The sequence below is a fragment of the Camellia sinensis genome, chromosome 11, assembly GCF_055761805.1.
Source record: "Camellia sinensis isolate YWXY chromosome 11, ASM5576180v1, whole genome shotgun sequence".
In the NCBI taxonomy this organism is placed as follows: Eukaryota; Viridiplantae; Streptophyta; class Magnoliopsida; order Ericales; family Theaceae; genus Camellia; species Camellia sinensis.
This window is the reverse complement of record NC_138971.1, coordinates 127,976,278-127,990,406: the sequence shown is the minus strand read 5'-3', so window position 1 is coordinate 127,990,406 and position 14,129 is coordinate 127,976,278. Positions and strand designations below refer to the sequence as shown.

Genomic DNA, 14,129 nt, shown 5'->3' with positions numbered 1-14,129 from the left:
CCGGCCAGGGGGGGTGGCCGGCCGGCCACTTGAACCTTTTGAACCTGGCCGGCCATGATTCTCTCTCCAAGTGTATTCCAGCTGTGCCAGCTGTTTTCCCTCAGATTTTGTATTCGAAGGGCTGCCTTTTCGGGGGGAAATTTGAATTTGTTTTTCCCCCCCTTTTCCCTTGGCCTCTCCTCTATAAAGCCCGCACCCCAGCTCCATTTTGAAGGGTTAGAAAACTAGCTGGAGCATACACCCTTCCCTCCTCCATTGCTCTTAATTTTCAAGCTCTAAACACCCATTGTTCTTGACCTTTACACACCACCTCCAAGCCTACAACCTCCACACTCCATTCCAGCAAATTGAGGCTATTTTTCAGAGGTTAGGAGCTCCTCTTCTTGGACCAAAAGCTGCTGAAGACTTGTGCTACAAGGGTGAGTCCTCTTCTCCCTCTTTCTTGCCTTATTTTGTTCTATATCTTAGCCCATTTTTCTTACATTTTTGAGCTCCAACCTGAACTGTAAATAGTCATATTTTGAGCTCCGCTTCATGTTTGATCAAGGACTTTTTTCTGTTTGAGGTCTTGTCCTTACCCTTTGTGTTTAATCTCTCTTTTAGGCCTATTTTTGCATGGTATTTTAGTCTTATTTGTGAGCTGTTTTGGATTTGGTTATAAACTATAAAATGTCTTTTTTTTGAGCCGCTCTTCAACGTTGTTAAAGGGCTCTCCTCTGTTTGAGGCCAGCTGCTACTACTTGTCTCTTTATCCCTGTTTTAGGCCTTTTTCTTGCATGTTGTTTTAGCCTCACTTGTGTTTATTTTCGAGACTTGATATAAACTTTAAAGTGCCTTATTTTGAGCCCCTCTTCAACTTTGTTGAAGGGTTCTTTGCTATTTGGGGCCAGCTGCTGTCCCTTGTCTCTAATCTCTTTTTTAGGACTTTTTTTGCATAATAGATTAGCCCTATTTGTGTTCACTTTTGAGATTTGTTATAAACTGAAAAGAGTCTCCTTTTGACATAATATTCATGTTTTATTAAGGGCATTTTCTTGTTTGAGGTCATATGCTTCCTTATATGCTTGATTGTCTCTTATTTTGAGCCTTACACCTAAGCTCTTGTGGCATGCTTGGTTTGGCCTTCTAGTCACTGAAATCTAGTGGATTTTCAGTGGCTAGAACACTATTTTAAGCCTCCAAATCAGAGGGGGGTGACCCCCTCTCACCTTGACTTGTTTGGTGGTCATTTTTGGCTTTCCAAAGAGACCCTATCTTGCATGCTTCGAAATCACTTTCCAGGGTCAATTTGGTGAGTTCTAAGAGTACCATATTTGATTTTCATAGTTTCTTATGCCATGCTAAGTGTCCACCTTGTATGTGCTTAATAATGCATTGCATGGCCCTCTAAAGGAGCTCATCATTTTTGCATGTATTGGTTGCATCTCCATGGTTATTTGGGAATATTTTCACATGTTTATTCACTGATTTTTTCTGGTTTGGTAAGATTCCATGTGCATCCTATACTTGCCATATAACTCATGTTTGCTAGTCAAAGTTGCATGCTATTTTAGTCCATCTTGCTAGCATCTTTTGGCCATGCTTTGAACTGGAAATGTTCATGTTTTGGGACTGCCTTGGCTCTGTCTTTAGACTTCATGATCAAATAATGAATGCTTTGTATAGCTATAAGTTATTCCATGTGCCTAGTTTCGAGTTTCGGGGTTCATCTCATGCATCGGGTGCCATTTTTCCATGTTTCGGGGCTGTTTAGCATCATATTTCAGTTCTGGAATTTATGAGTTTGTATGCCATCTTGCATCCCTTGCCATGCCTTGTTAGAGTTGCATGTTATGCCTAGGATCAGTCCTCGGTTTGCGTGCATGTGTGCACGCATTTCGATAGTCCCATTTTCACCTAATGGCTACTGATGTGAGTGTGGTTGAGGTCCACTCATGTTGGTGTAAGTCCATCGTGCATTGTGTATGCCATTTCATTTCGCAGCATTATGTATGCTAGGTTGTATGTTAGAGCATTGTGTATGCCTCGTTACATCGTGCATTGTGTATGCCATTTCATAGCATTGTGTATGCTAGGATGCATGTTAGGATCGCATTCATGCATGTCATGCATATTGCAGAGTGCTTGGGATAGGAGTTAGCCTAAGCACGGGAAACGAGGGACGTTTCGTACTCCGAGTGACGGAACGTGTCTCAATTCCCTGTCGCCGACACTCCGGATTACCCATGATGGAGTTTACGCCTTGTTGTGTCCATATGTGTATTTATTTCATATTGATTCGTGCAAATCGACTCCTCGGCCATCATGCATTGAGATGCGTGGTTGGTGACACGAGGATCGAGGACTGCACTCCCTGAAAAGTAGTCATGCATACATATGTGAAAATACTTTGCCATGCCCCTGTGTTGCTCTCTGTTGCAGCAAATCAGAAATCGGCAGCCTTCCGGAGCTCGGCACACATCCCGAGAACAATTGCAAACAGAGGCGAACCAGGGCATCGCAATGGATTTCTGCGCAAGACAACTAGAGCATGCATCATCCATCATTCGGAACAGAGCTGAGGCGGTCCACGGATTTACGTGCAATTTACTGCTTTCCTAGATTAATTTGCTAATTAATTAAGATTTTGTACTTATTTGGACTGTACTATTTATTCAAGACTGTATATTATTTATTCGGACCCTCTGGGTGAGGGCACAACTGTAATAAGTGTGTGTGTGTGTGATGTATGTCTTCCAACCCCACGTCTTTCTTCCTTTTATTTGCTCGCTTATGATGGTTAGATTAGGGCATGTTTCAATTAGCATACAGTATAATAGCATGTTTACATTCATTCATCTGTTTTGCATGCACCGGGCTCGGCGCATCATACTAACTGCATTATATTTCAGTTCCGAGTTAAATACTTGTTAGCTGTAGCATTTCGCATGCCATCTTTAGAATAGCCGAGCCTATCTTAGTTGCATCTTGCATGTGTTGCATTAGGCATTTTTGTATAGTTAGGATCATGCATGGGTTTCTAATCAGCTTCTGTTTTGGCTTGGAGTACTCGGTAAGTTTTATGCTTTAGCATCCTTGCATGCGTGTGAGTGACTGCCATGATAGCATGCTTGCCATGAGGCTATGTGCTTATGTGATATAAACTTCCTGAATGCCTGTGGGTGAAGGCTGGGTTATTTGAATTGGAGCAATTCGTTGACTGTGAGTTTTAAGCCCACTAGATAGTAGCAAAATCATGTTTTCTAAGCCCATCCGAGGGTGGCAAATCCACGTCTTAGCCTACTTGTGGGTAGCACCATCAAACCATTTTCAACTAAACAAACATGAAATGTTTTGTTCCAATTCAGGCGACCAAGTCTATACTTGTATGTTGTGCGCATCACATAGTAAATCTAGGCTAATAACCGGAATAAGAGCGCATAATGTTTTCAAAAATAGATATCATGGTTAGTAGAGACCGATCTTTGATCGAGCGAGCGGGGGTGAGCCCAAATGAACATGTCAAGGAAAAACGATTTGCCGAATTTGGACTCTTTGGTTCAGATTTAGAACCGTGACAATTTGAGAGTCCGAACATGTAGTGAGCCCAAATGAACAGAACGGGACTCATCCTCCTGGGGCGTTTGGGGACGTCTACAGGTGTATAAAAGGAGGCCCTATTCCTTGAAAAGATATATAGAATTTTTCCTTGACATCCATACACTGTCAGTCTACTTCTCCTATAATTTTCTTCCTGAGAGAGAGTGTTGCCGTTGTCCGTTCGCTAAGCTAATCAGAAGGTGCTTCTGTTGTAGCTGGTAAAAACCGTCGTATCCTGGGAAGTAGACGCCGGCGTACCTCCAGCACCCAACGGTGAGGCAGCAAATCTATTTTAAGGAGACTGTGGTATCACACAGGCTTCGGTTTGCTTCCTTTAACCATTTTATATTTTATCTGTATTTTATTCAGCATGTTATTTTTCCTGGGATTGAAGGTTTGTTTTGTTCATCTCATAATTTTGCGATATGCAATGTGAAATTATGTAATGTGAGTAGTTTTTCCCAACAAGCTTAAAATAGATTCGACGTTTATCATAGAATTAGATTAATAGATTCATAGGTGTGTGTAATAATTTTGCATGTAATTGGCCACTAGTAGTACTAGCGAGTTAATTGGTTTATTAGATACATGTACACAGGGTTAAGCTTTTGATTTTGCCATTTTGTGTATGCTACTGTTTGGTCTTACCATGGCATGGAATAGACCACTGTTATCAATAGGAAAGAAGAGTTCCATTGGTGCAACGTTAATTCACTGTATTTTCTAATTAATTTATTAATTCATGGTGTACCAGTTCATGCCTTGTATTTCTAGATTTACATGCTTCTAGTTTACAATATAAATTACATGTTCATTCGGGTTTAATTTTTAGTGTAATTTACATTTCTAGCATGTTTATTAGGTAGTAAATTTTCATGTAACTTGTACCTATTAATCTTTAAATTAGGTGTGGAGTTGTAAAGTTTATAACTTGCCTATATTTAAATTCATGTTAATTTCTCTAGAATTATTTGCATGTTAATCATGTCATTTGCAATTCTTGCCTAGTAATGTGATTTAAGTATTTAGGAGTTATAAAATGTTTGTAACTTGCCTCAATTAATTACATGTTTAGTGTACCATAAGTTCATATGTAACATTTACCAATTTAAAATATGGTTTAATTATATTTAATTTAGGTTTGTAACTTATATAGTTACTTACATGTTTATTATGTAATTAATTTTTTACAGTTTTTTTTTTAGTTTAAATTCTAGATGTGTAACTTAAGGGTTGGTTTTAATCTTTACTTACAGTTATTTATTAGTTTGTTTGCTAGTACCCTCCCTTTCAATCACTACTTTGCCAAAAGCAAAGAAAAGCTGAGGGAGGTTTTGTTGTATTTTACTGCTAACTCTTTATTGCAGGAATACCTATGGAAATGGGAAAAAGGATTAATTTGGACTAAATATTTGAAGCAATTGTTTGCTTGAGTGTTCATTTGTGGTTATTCACCAATATGTAAATCACGTTTTATTTGCTTGTAATTATTGTAGCAATTTTGTTGTAATTACTTGTACAGTTTGAAACTTGGTGTGTTTAACCTAGTTCATCCCTTGGAAAATTTAATTCTTAAAGTTGTTTCCCATGGACTAGGAGTCAACATGCTCTTGAAAGTTTTGTCTAAGGTTAACTGGGTTTTAAGTGGGACCGGTGTGACCCCTCCAGTCTTCCTGAAAACTTTCCTGACCATGTTCAATTCTAGGTTGCGTGGTGAGACTAGTTTTGAAATAAATTTCCATTTGTGGGATTTTCTAGTGTTAAGTTTGATTTCTGGAAATACAGAATAGTGAAAATTCTGCTGTAATTTTTCAGAAATGGCAACTGTCTCTAATGCTGCTACTATTGCTGCTAATGTTGGTGGGGATTCGAACCCCGGGGCGACTGGCTTGCCAACCCCTGCTGTGACCTCTGTGGTCAATCCTCTTGTTATTACTCCGGCTGTTCCGGGAGGACCGCTCAATCATCACGAGCGCCTGGAGAAGTTCACGGGTGTGAATTTCAAGAGATCGCAGCAGAAGATGCTGTTTTATTTGACTACTCTAAGCCTTGTGAGGTTTCTGAGTGAAGATGTACCAGCCGTAGATGAGAATGAGCAAGATAAACAAAAGCTCATGGCTCTGGACGCTTGGAAACAAGCAGACTTCTTATGCCGGAATTACATTCTGAACGGCTTGGCGGATCCGCTTTTCAACGTGTTCTATGCCAAGAAAGCGGCTAAGGAGTTGTGGGATGCCTTGGACAAAAAGTACAAGACCGAGGATGCTGGGGTAAAGAAATTTATCATCGGCCGGTTCCTGGACTTCAAGATGGTGGACTCTAAAACTGTCCTGAGTCAAGTCCAAGAGTTCCAAGTGATTCTGCACGAGATACATGCAGAAGGGATGGTCCTAAGTGAGTCATTCCAGGCAGCTGCTTTGATTGAGAAGCTGCCTAACGGCTGGAAAGACTTCAAGAACTACTTGAAGCACAAACGAAAGGAGATGACAGTTGAAGAGCTCGTTGTCAGGCTACGGATTGAAGAGGACAACAGGAAGAAAGGAGGGAGTACCTCCACTGTCAAAGCCAACATGGTTGAGCATGGCGAGTCCTCGGGGGCGAGGAAAAAACCACCGACAGGCAAAAGCTCAAAGTTGGGGGCTAGAGAAGGAATCTCCAAAAGGCCAGCCTACAAGCCAAAGGAGCCTACTTTTAGGTTCGATGGCAAATGCTTCAACTGTGGAAGTGACGGGCATCGGGCAGTTGATTGTCTGAAGAAGAAGCCCTACAGGAAAAACCCTCCCCAACACAAAAACCAGGCACATATGGCTGAAATGGAGGAATTGTCACACGATGTGGACGACATGCATCTGTCAACCATCGTGTCAGAAGCGAACATGGTGGGGTCAAACCCGAGGGAGTGGTGGGTGGACACTGGGGCCACTCGCCATATTTGTGCAGAGAAGAGAATGTTCACAACTTTCGAACTGGTTTCAAAAGGGGAGAAGTTGTTTATGGGAAACTCTGCAACCTCAGCTGTTAGGGGTAAAGGCAAGGTGATCCTGAAGATGACTTCAGGAAAAGAACTAACTTTGAACGATGTCCTTTTTGTGCCGGACATTCGTAAGAACCTTGTTTCGGGGTCTCTCCTAAGCAAGCATGGCTTCCGCATGGTGTTTGAATCAGACAAGGTCGTGTTGACCAAGGGCGGGGTCTATGTGGGGAAGGGATATATGTCAGGTGGTATGTTTAAATTGAATGTAATGACATTTATCCCTAAGATTAATGAGAAAGCTTCTTCTTCTGCTTATATGCTTGAGTCCCCTAATTTATGGCATGGTAGATTGGGTCATGTAAATTTTGACTCTTTACGTAGATTAATCAAGTTAGATCACATACCATCTTTCAAGATTAATCCACAACACAAGTGTGAAACTTGTGTAAAAGCAAAATTGACAAGGTCTTCTTTTCATTCTATTGAAAGAAGTACCCAGCCTTTGGGTTTAGTGCATAGTGATGTGTGTGACTTGAAAGTTGTACAATCACGTGGTGGCAACAAGTACTTCATCACTTTTGTTGATGATTGCACTAAATACTGTTATGTGTATTTGCTTAAAAGCAAAGATGAGGCTATTGATAAATTTATTCTTTTTAAGAATGAAGTTGAGAATCAATTAAGCCGGAAAATCAAGGCATTGTGAAGTGATCGTGGTGGTGAGTATGAATCCCCGTTTGCTGAGACTTGTGCTCAATTTGGGATTATTCACCAAACCACAGCGCCTTATTCGCCTCAGTCAAATGGTGTTGCTGAGCGGAAGAACAGGACGCTGAAAAAGATGATGAATGCAATGTTGATAAGTTCTGGGTTGCCACAGAACTTATGGGGGGAAGCAATTCTCTCCGCGAATTATATTCTTAATAGAATACCAGGGAAGAAAGTGGACAAGACTCCATATGAGTTGTGGAAAGGTCACAAGCGTTCATATAAATACCTACGAATGTGGGGGTGTTTTGCAAAAGTGGCGGTACCTACACCCAAGCGGGTTAGGATACATCCGAAAACCGTGGACTGTATTTTCATTGGTTATGCACAAAATAGTAGTGCATATAGATTTCTTGTACACAAGTCTGATATTTCAGATATACACAAGAATACTATCATGGAATCTAGAAATGCATCTTTCTTTGAAGACGTATTTCCGTGTCGTCCCCAAGACAGGGTTCCGAGTTCCATGAAAGAAATAGATGATCACGAAGACGATCACATAGATGATCACATGGATGGTCAAACAGCTGATCAAATAACTGATCAAGTAGATGATCAAGCTGATGAAGTAGATGAGCCAAGAAGGAGTAAAAGGGCTAGAACCACAAAGTCTTTTGGTCCAGACTTCTTGACTTATATGTTAGAGGGAGAACCTCGAACGTTCCATGAAGCTGTGACTTCACCTGAAAGTCCTTTATGGAAAGAAGCAATTAAGAGTGAGATTGACTCCATCTTACAAAACCATACTTGGGAGTTGGTTGATCTACCCCCAGGTAGTAAGGCCTTGGGGGGTAAGTGGATCTTTCGAAGAGAGATGAAAGCGGATGGGTCAATTGACAAATATAAAGCTCGGCTAGTTATCAAAGGATACAGACAGGGAGAAGGCCTGGATTACTTTGATACGTATTCACCTGTGACAAGGATTACATCCATTCGCATGGTGATTGCAATAGCAGCTTTACGTGGTTTAGAAATACATCAGATGGATGTAAAGACAGCTTTCTTAAATGGAGATTTAGATGAAGAAATCTACATGGAGCAACCCGAGGGGTTTTCAGCTCCAGGAAAAAGTAAGAAAGTCTGTAAGCTTGTCAAGTCATTGTATGGTTTGAAGCAAGCTCCCAAACAATGGCATGAGAAGTTTGACAATGCTATGTTGTCAAATGGGTTTCGAATCAATGAGTGTGATAAGTGCGTATATGTTAAAGACACTGACAAAGGTTATGTCATTTTGTGTCTATACGTTGATGACATACTCATTGTTGGTAGTAATGATGAAATGATTAAAGCTACCAAAAGATTGTTAAATTCTAAGTTTGACATGAAGGATATGGGCCTTGCAGATGTCATTCTGGGTGTTAAGATCACCAGAACATCTGGTGGTACTGTACTTTCTGAAGCTCATATTAACATACTTGAGAAATTTGGAAAGTCAGATACAAGTATGTTTAGGACACCGGTAGACTTAAGTCTATATTTGACCAAGAATAATGGTGAGAGTGTCTCTCAACTAGAATATTCTCGGGTCATTGGGAGTTTGATGTATCTGATGAGTTGTACAAGGCCGGATATCGCCTACGCTGTTAGTAGGCTGAGTAGATACACGAGTAATCCTAATGCTACTCATTGGAAGGGCATTATGCGGGTGTTGGGGTATATCCGTTACACCCTGGATTATGGGCTACATTATACCAGATACCCAACGGTACTAGAAGGGTATAGTGACGCAAATTGAATATCTGATATAAAAGATTCCAAATCCACTAGTGGTTATGTGTTTACTCTCGGAGGGGCAGCCGTGTCTTGGAAATCTGCCAAGCAAACGTGTATCTCGAGATCAATGATGGAATCTGAGTTTATTGCTTTAGATAAAGAAACTGAAGAAGCTGAATGGCTTCGCCAGTTTGTTGAGGATATTCCACGTTGGCCGAAACCTGTGCCAGCTATCAGTATTCATTGCGATAGCCAATCAGCGATTGGTGGGGCACAGAGTAATATGTATAATGGAAATTCTAGACATATCCGTCGTAGACATAATTCCATACGACAACTACTCTCAAATGGAGTTGTCTCTCTAGACTATGTCAAGTCTAAGGACAACATTGCGGATCCGCTAACCAAAGGGTTAACTCGAGAGTTAGTAGAAAAGTCGTTAAGAGGAATGGGGTTAAGGCCTTTAGTAAAGGTTACCGGAACGGAAAACCTAACCTAGTTGACTGGAGATCCCAAGATCTAGGTTCAAAGGGACAACCTAACTTCGTGTAACGGGTGAGTCACTGAAGAGGTAAATCCTCTTGCTTATTCCTTTATACAGTGATGCCCTGTGGGGGTGGAAGGTTAAGCTAATGCTTTTAATGACCTTAGTGATGTGGTATAATGAAATACCGTATCTAGGTCACCTATGTGAGTGCGAAGTGAGGCCGCTTCTTTAAGAATTGCCAAGGCCGAATTCTTTAAAAACACTCACAGACCTAGGCTAGTGTTCCAGGGCCATACCGGACACACCAGTGAGAACAAGAACAATGGTTGGACTAACTCCTGCGTGAGGTCTATTGTCTCGGTTTACATAAACGGCAGAACAGTTCAAGACATCACGTTCACTGGTCAACTAGTAAATCCGATAAGCTTTCACTACGAAAGGTTCAAGGCCAACAACTACCTTTTCTGATGCAGGGTTAGTCTATGTGCTCTCTCTCTTTCCGAGTCTTTGTTGATAAACGTTGAGCGTTTGCTGTATTCGGTCAATTTTTATTCATGTGGGGTATTGTTGGAGAAAAATGGTTGAATAAGAAATTGCCTCATAAATGTGTATATAACTCACACATTTAAAGCTCATCAGTTTTACAAAATTGATTGGGCAGTTTTGCTAGCATTAGTTGCCAGTCTTGATGGCTAGAGGCTCCTCCCCTCTCCCCCATGGTGTATAAAAGGAGGCCCTATTCCTTGAAAAGAGATATAGAATTTTTCCTTGACATCCATACACTGTCAGTCTACTTCTCCTATAATTTTCTTCCTGAGAGAGAGTGCTGCCATTGTCCGTTCGCTAAGCTAATCAGAAGGTGCTTCTGTTGTAGCTGGTAAAAACCGTCGTATCCTGGGAAGTAGATGCCGACGTACCTCCAGCACCCAATGGTGAGGCAGCGAATCTATTTTAAGGAGACTGTGATATCACACAGGCTTCGGTTTGCTTCCTTTAACCATTTTATATTTTATCTGTATTTTATTCAGCATGTTATTTTTCCTGGGATTGAAGGTTTGTTTTGTTCATCTCATAATTTTGCGATATGCAATATGAAATTATGTAATGTGAGTAGTTTTTCCCAACAATAAATACATGGACAAATTATATCCATAGTTTATGTAATTTGTCTCTTATATCAATTTAGTCCATATAGATTCAATTGTATTAATTTTGCTTTTTAATTTTTCATATTTGTGTTAGTTTAGTTAAATTAATAACATTTAATAAAAAATTGGACAAAAATAAAAGGCATAATGGTCCATTTAAAAGAGAATAGGTCATTTTAAATTGGATACAAACTCCTCATTCACTTGAGGAGTGTGAATGTATAATTTTTGTTATTTGATTTTAGTTCAATCTCTAAAAAGTGTTATCAACCAGATTAAATTGATATAATATGAAAAATTCAAAAATAAAATTAACAAAATTAGAACTGCAAAAAATAAATTATAAGAGGGATGGATGTAATTTATCCAAAATAGATATACACATACAAGCACATATATCTATTCAATTATTAAAAGCACACAACATAGAAGACAAATTTCCTCATGCTTTTTCTATTTTTGAAGAATGCTCCTCAAATTGCTAACTGTAAAATTTCGTATCTAGCAATGACTTCAACGTTGTATTTGGTTAAGAGATTTGAGAAGAAATTTGGAAAAGAAAATGAAAAAGATAGGTGAAATGTGAATAAAATATACTTACGTTTCACCTAGTTTCACACACCTTTTTCATTTCTCTTTCCAAATCCCTCTCCAAATCCTCCAACCAAACACAACATAATTCGTTTTTGTTAGGTTTTATTCTTGGCAATCCCGTTTGACAAAACTCCTTTCAGTTGTAATTTTATTCAATCTTTTATTTCAGTGAGGTTATGAGTTTTTAGATGCGAATCCAACCCGAATTGTGCCTATGCAGAGGAGTTTGTGATCTAAATCCTATTATGTTTGCCACTTCGTTGACTATGACAGGGATCAAGCTGCCCGGTCAGCTCGCGGGGGTCTAGGGGGTAGCGCCCCTTGGCGGGTCCGGGGCAGCGCTCAAGCGGGGTCGAGGGGCAGCACCCCTGAAGTAAAAAGCAAAATTGCAATTGAAGTTGCTTCTCCGCTCGAGCGGCTATTTGTGCGCTCGAGCGAAGAATGTTTGGTTCTAGAAGTTTGACCTGTTTGCAAAAGTACTAGAAGTTGGGATTTACGCTTGAGCGAACTTTCCTGCGCTCGAGCGAGGTTCGCTCGAGCGGCTATTTCTACGCTCGAGTGGAGATCGCAAATCAGTTTTCTTTAAATATGTGGTTCATCCATTTGTAGGGTTACGACTTCCAGATATTCTTCTTGGATATTAGGGTTTATATTTGGAGCTTCTTTGCTAGTTTCTTTGATGTTTGTTTGACTTTAAATCTGGTTTGAAAAGTATACATCAAAGGATTGTTTGCTTCGCTCAATACAAAAGAGAGTGTTGTTCTTCGGTGGATTCCGTAGAATTCGGGCCTAAAGCTTTGGTGGATTCCGGAGTGGCTCATTGTCATGATTCGACATCGGCGTTGTGGAATCAATGATGGGTAAGACAATTCCGAGGTGAAGACAGGGTTGGAAGGGGCACATAGGGGTCGGTTCGATTTGGGTGTGGATTCGCTAGGTAATTGAGAGTACACTTGTGTAATTCCTTTATATCTTCTTGGTGGATTGTTTTGTAGCTTTTGCCCATGGTTTTTTTTAATCACAATTAGAGGCGCTCCAATTGTGGTTTTTCCACGTTAAATCGTTGTGTTGATTTGTCTTTGATTGTTTGATTGTGATTGCTATTTATTCGTTAAAATTGATACATAATCACAAATCAATATTTAGGAGATTTCTATTTTTTTTAATTTTGAAAATACTAACACAGTGTTTGATTAGGAGATTTGCGAAAAGATTTAGAAAGGAAAAAGAAAAAGATAGATAACCTATAAATAAAATATACCTATATTTCATCTAATTTCACACACTTTTTTTTTGTGTGGTAAATTATACAAATAGTCTATGTAGTTTACACAATGTGTCAATTTGGTCCATGTTGTTTTAATTTGCTCGATTTTGCCCCTTAATTTAACGGATTGTGTCATTTTGGTCCAATAAATAATGGTTGTTAAGTTTGGTAGACAGAAAGTCAAATTATGTGTCAATTTGATCCTTGTAATTTACACAATGTGTCAATTTGGTCTTTGTTAAATTGAGCAAATTAAAACTACAGGGACTAAATTGACATATTGTGTAAACTATATGGACCAAATTAACACATTGTGTAGATTTTCCGTCCACCAAACTTAGCAGCCGTTATTTATTGGATTAAAATGACACAATTTGTTAAATTAATGAGCAAACTCAAGCAAATTGAAACAACATGGACCAAATTGACACATCGTGTAAATTACAGGGACCATTTGCATAATTTATTCCTTTTTTTTTTTCATTTCCAAATCCCTTTCCAAATTTTACAATCAAGTACAGCGTAAACCATTTTCAAATTCAACCCATCTTGTTTTATTAAACCGTTCAAAATTGCAAAAAAAATTAAAAAAAAATTACATATATATATATATATTGAGAGAGAGAGAGAGAGAGAGAGAGAGAGAGAGAGAGAGAGAGAGAGAGAGAGAGAGAGAGAGTGGTTGGAACGAAATCCCAAGAAAATGCTTTATATGTTATGAGGATTTGAGAGCTGAGAAACTCACAGAAAGAAATGCAAGGATGGGTAGGAGGTGGAACTTCATGGAAAGCTGCAGAACAGAAAACTATGATATGAAAGAGAAAGAAAGCTTAGTAGTATAGCTAGCTTACACTTGGAAGTAAGAGAAGTGAGATTGTGATATTTATGAGTGTTAGTGTTCGGATGTATCCATGCTTGACGACTGGTTTTATTGCTTTCAACTGCCCCTTGCTTACGTGCATTAAATATAATCATGCCAAATGGTACATTACAGTCCAAGCAAAGTAATGACTATGTTCTTAGACTGAAGAAGTGAATCTATGAAAATTCGGTATGTAGCTCTCTTAACAAATTGGACATTTTGGTTCAAGTTCCATAACAAACAATCTGTTTTGGGCATGCCATGCATATTATTATTATTTTAAAAAATGCTATGTACTTACAAAAAAATATATATATATTTAAGAAAGTGGTTCCATCTTAAATATATGATATAGTTTTAAATTTAGTGTGTTGTGAGTCATACAAATATTCAAATTCTCAACAATTTTCTTAGTTTTTTCTTTCTATTTGAATTATAGTATTTTTTGACTTGAGAGAATTGATCGGCGTCTTGCATCCTTATGCATGGGAAGAATTACCCTTGACCCTTCTAGTGAGATGTAGAGATTCTTACCAACTTAACTAACCTTAATCTATTTGTTCACTAATACTACATATCCAATTTTATTTATAAATATTGATATGTGATTCAGATTTATTTTATACATAATTTCACAATGCACTAATTCAATCACAGTCACATTTAAAAATTTTAGATAATTTTGTCACTTGTTTTTGAATAATTTTTGTTGTTATTTGTTTGTATGTTTTTAA

The 14,129-nt window shown here is 38.9% G+C and overlaps 1 pseudogene across 1 annotated transcript in view; it reads right to left on the bottom strand.

Moving 5' to 3' along the window:
* Positions 1–13,416, bottom strand: part of LOC114319473 (BURP domain-containing protein 5 pseudogene) — a 46,834-nt pseudogene extending 33,418 nt beyond the window's left edge. Inside the window, exon 1 of the transcript XR_014344606.1 lies at positions 13,279–13,416. The product of XR_014344606.1 is annotated as a BURP domain-containing protein 5 pseudogene (transcript). The remainder of the gene's footprint in view (positions 1–13,278) is intronic.
* Between the last annotated feature and the right edge of the window lie 713 nt (positions 13,417–14,129).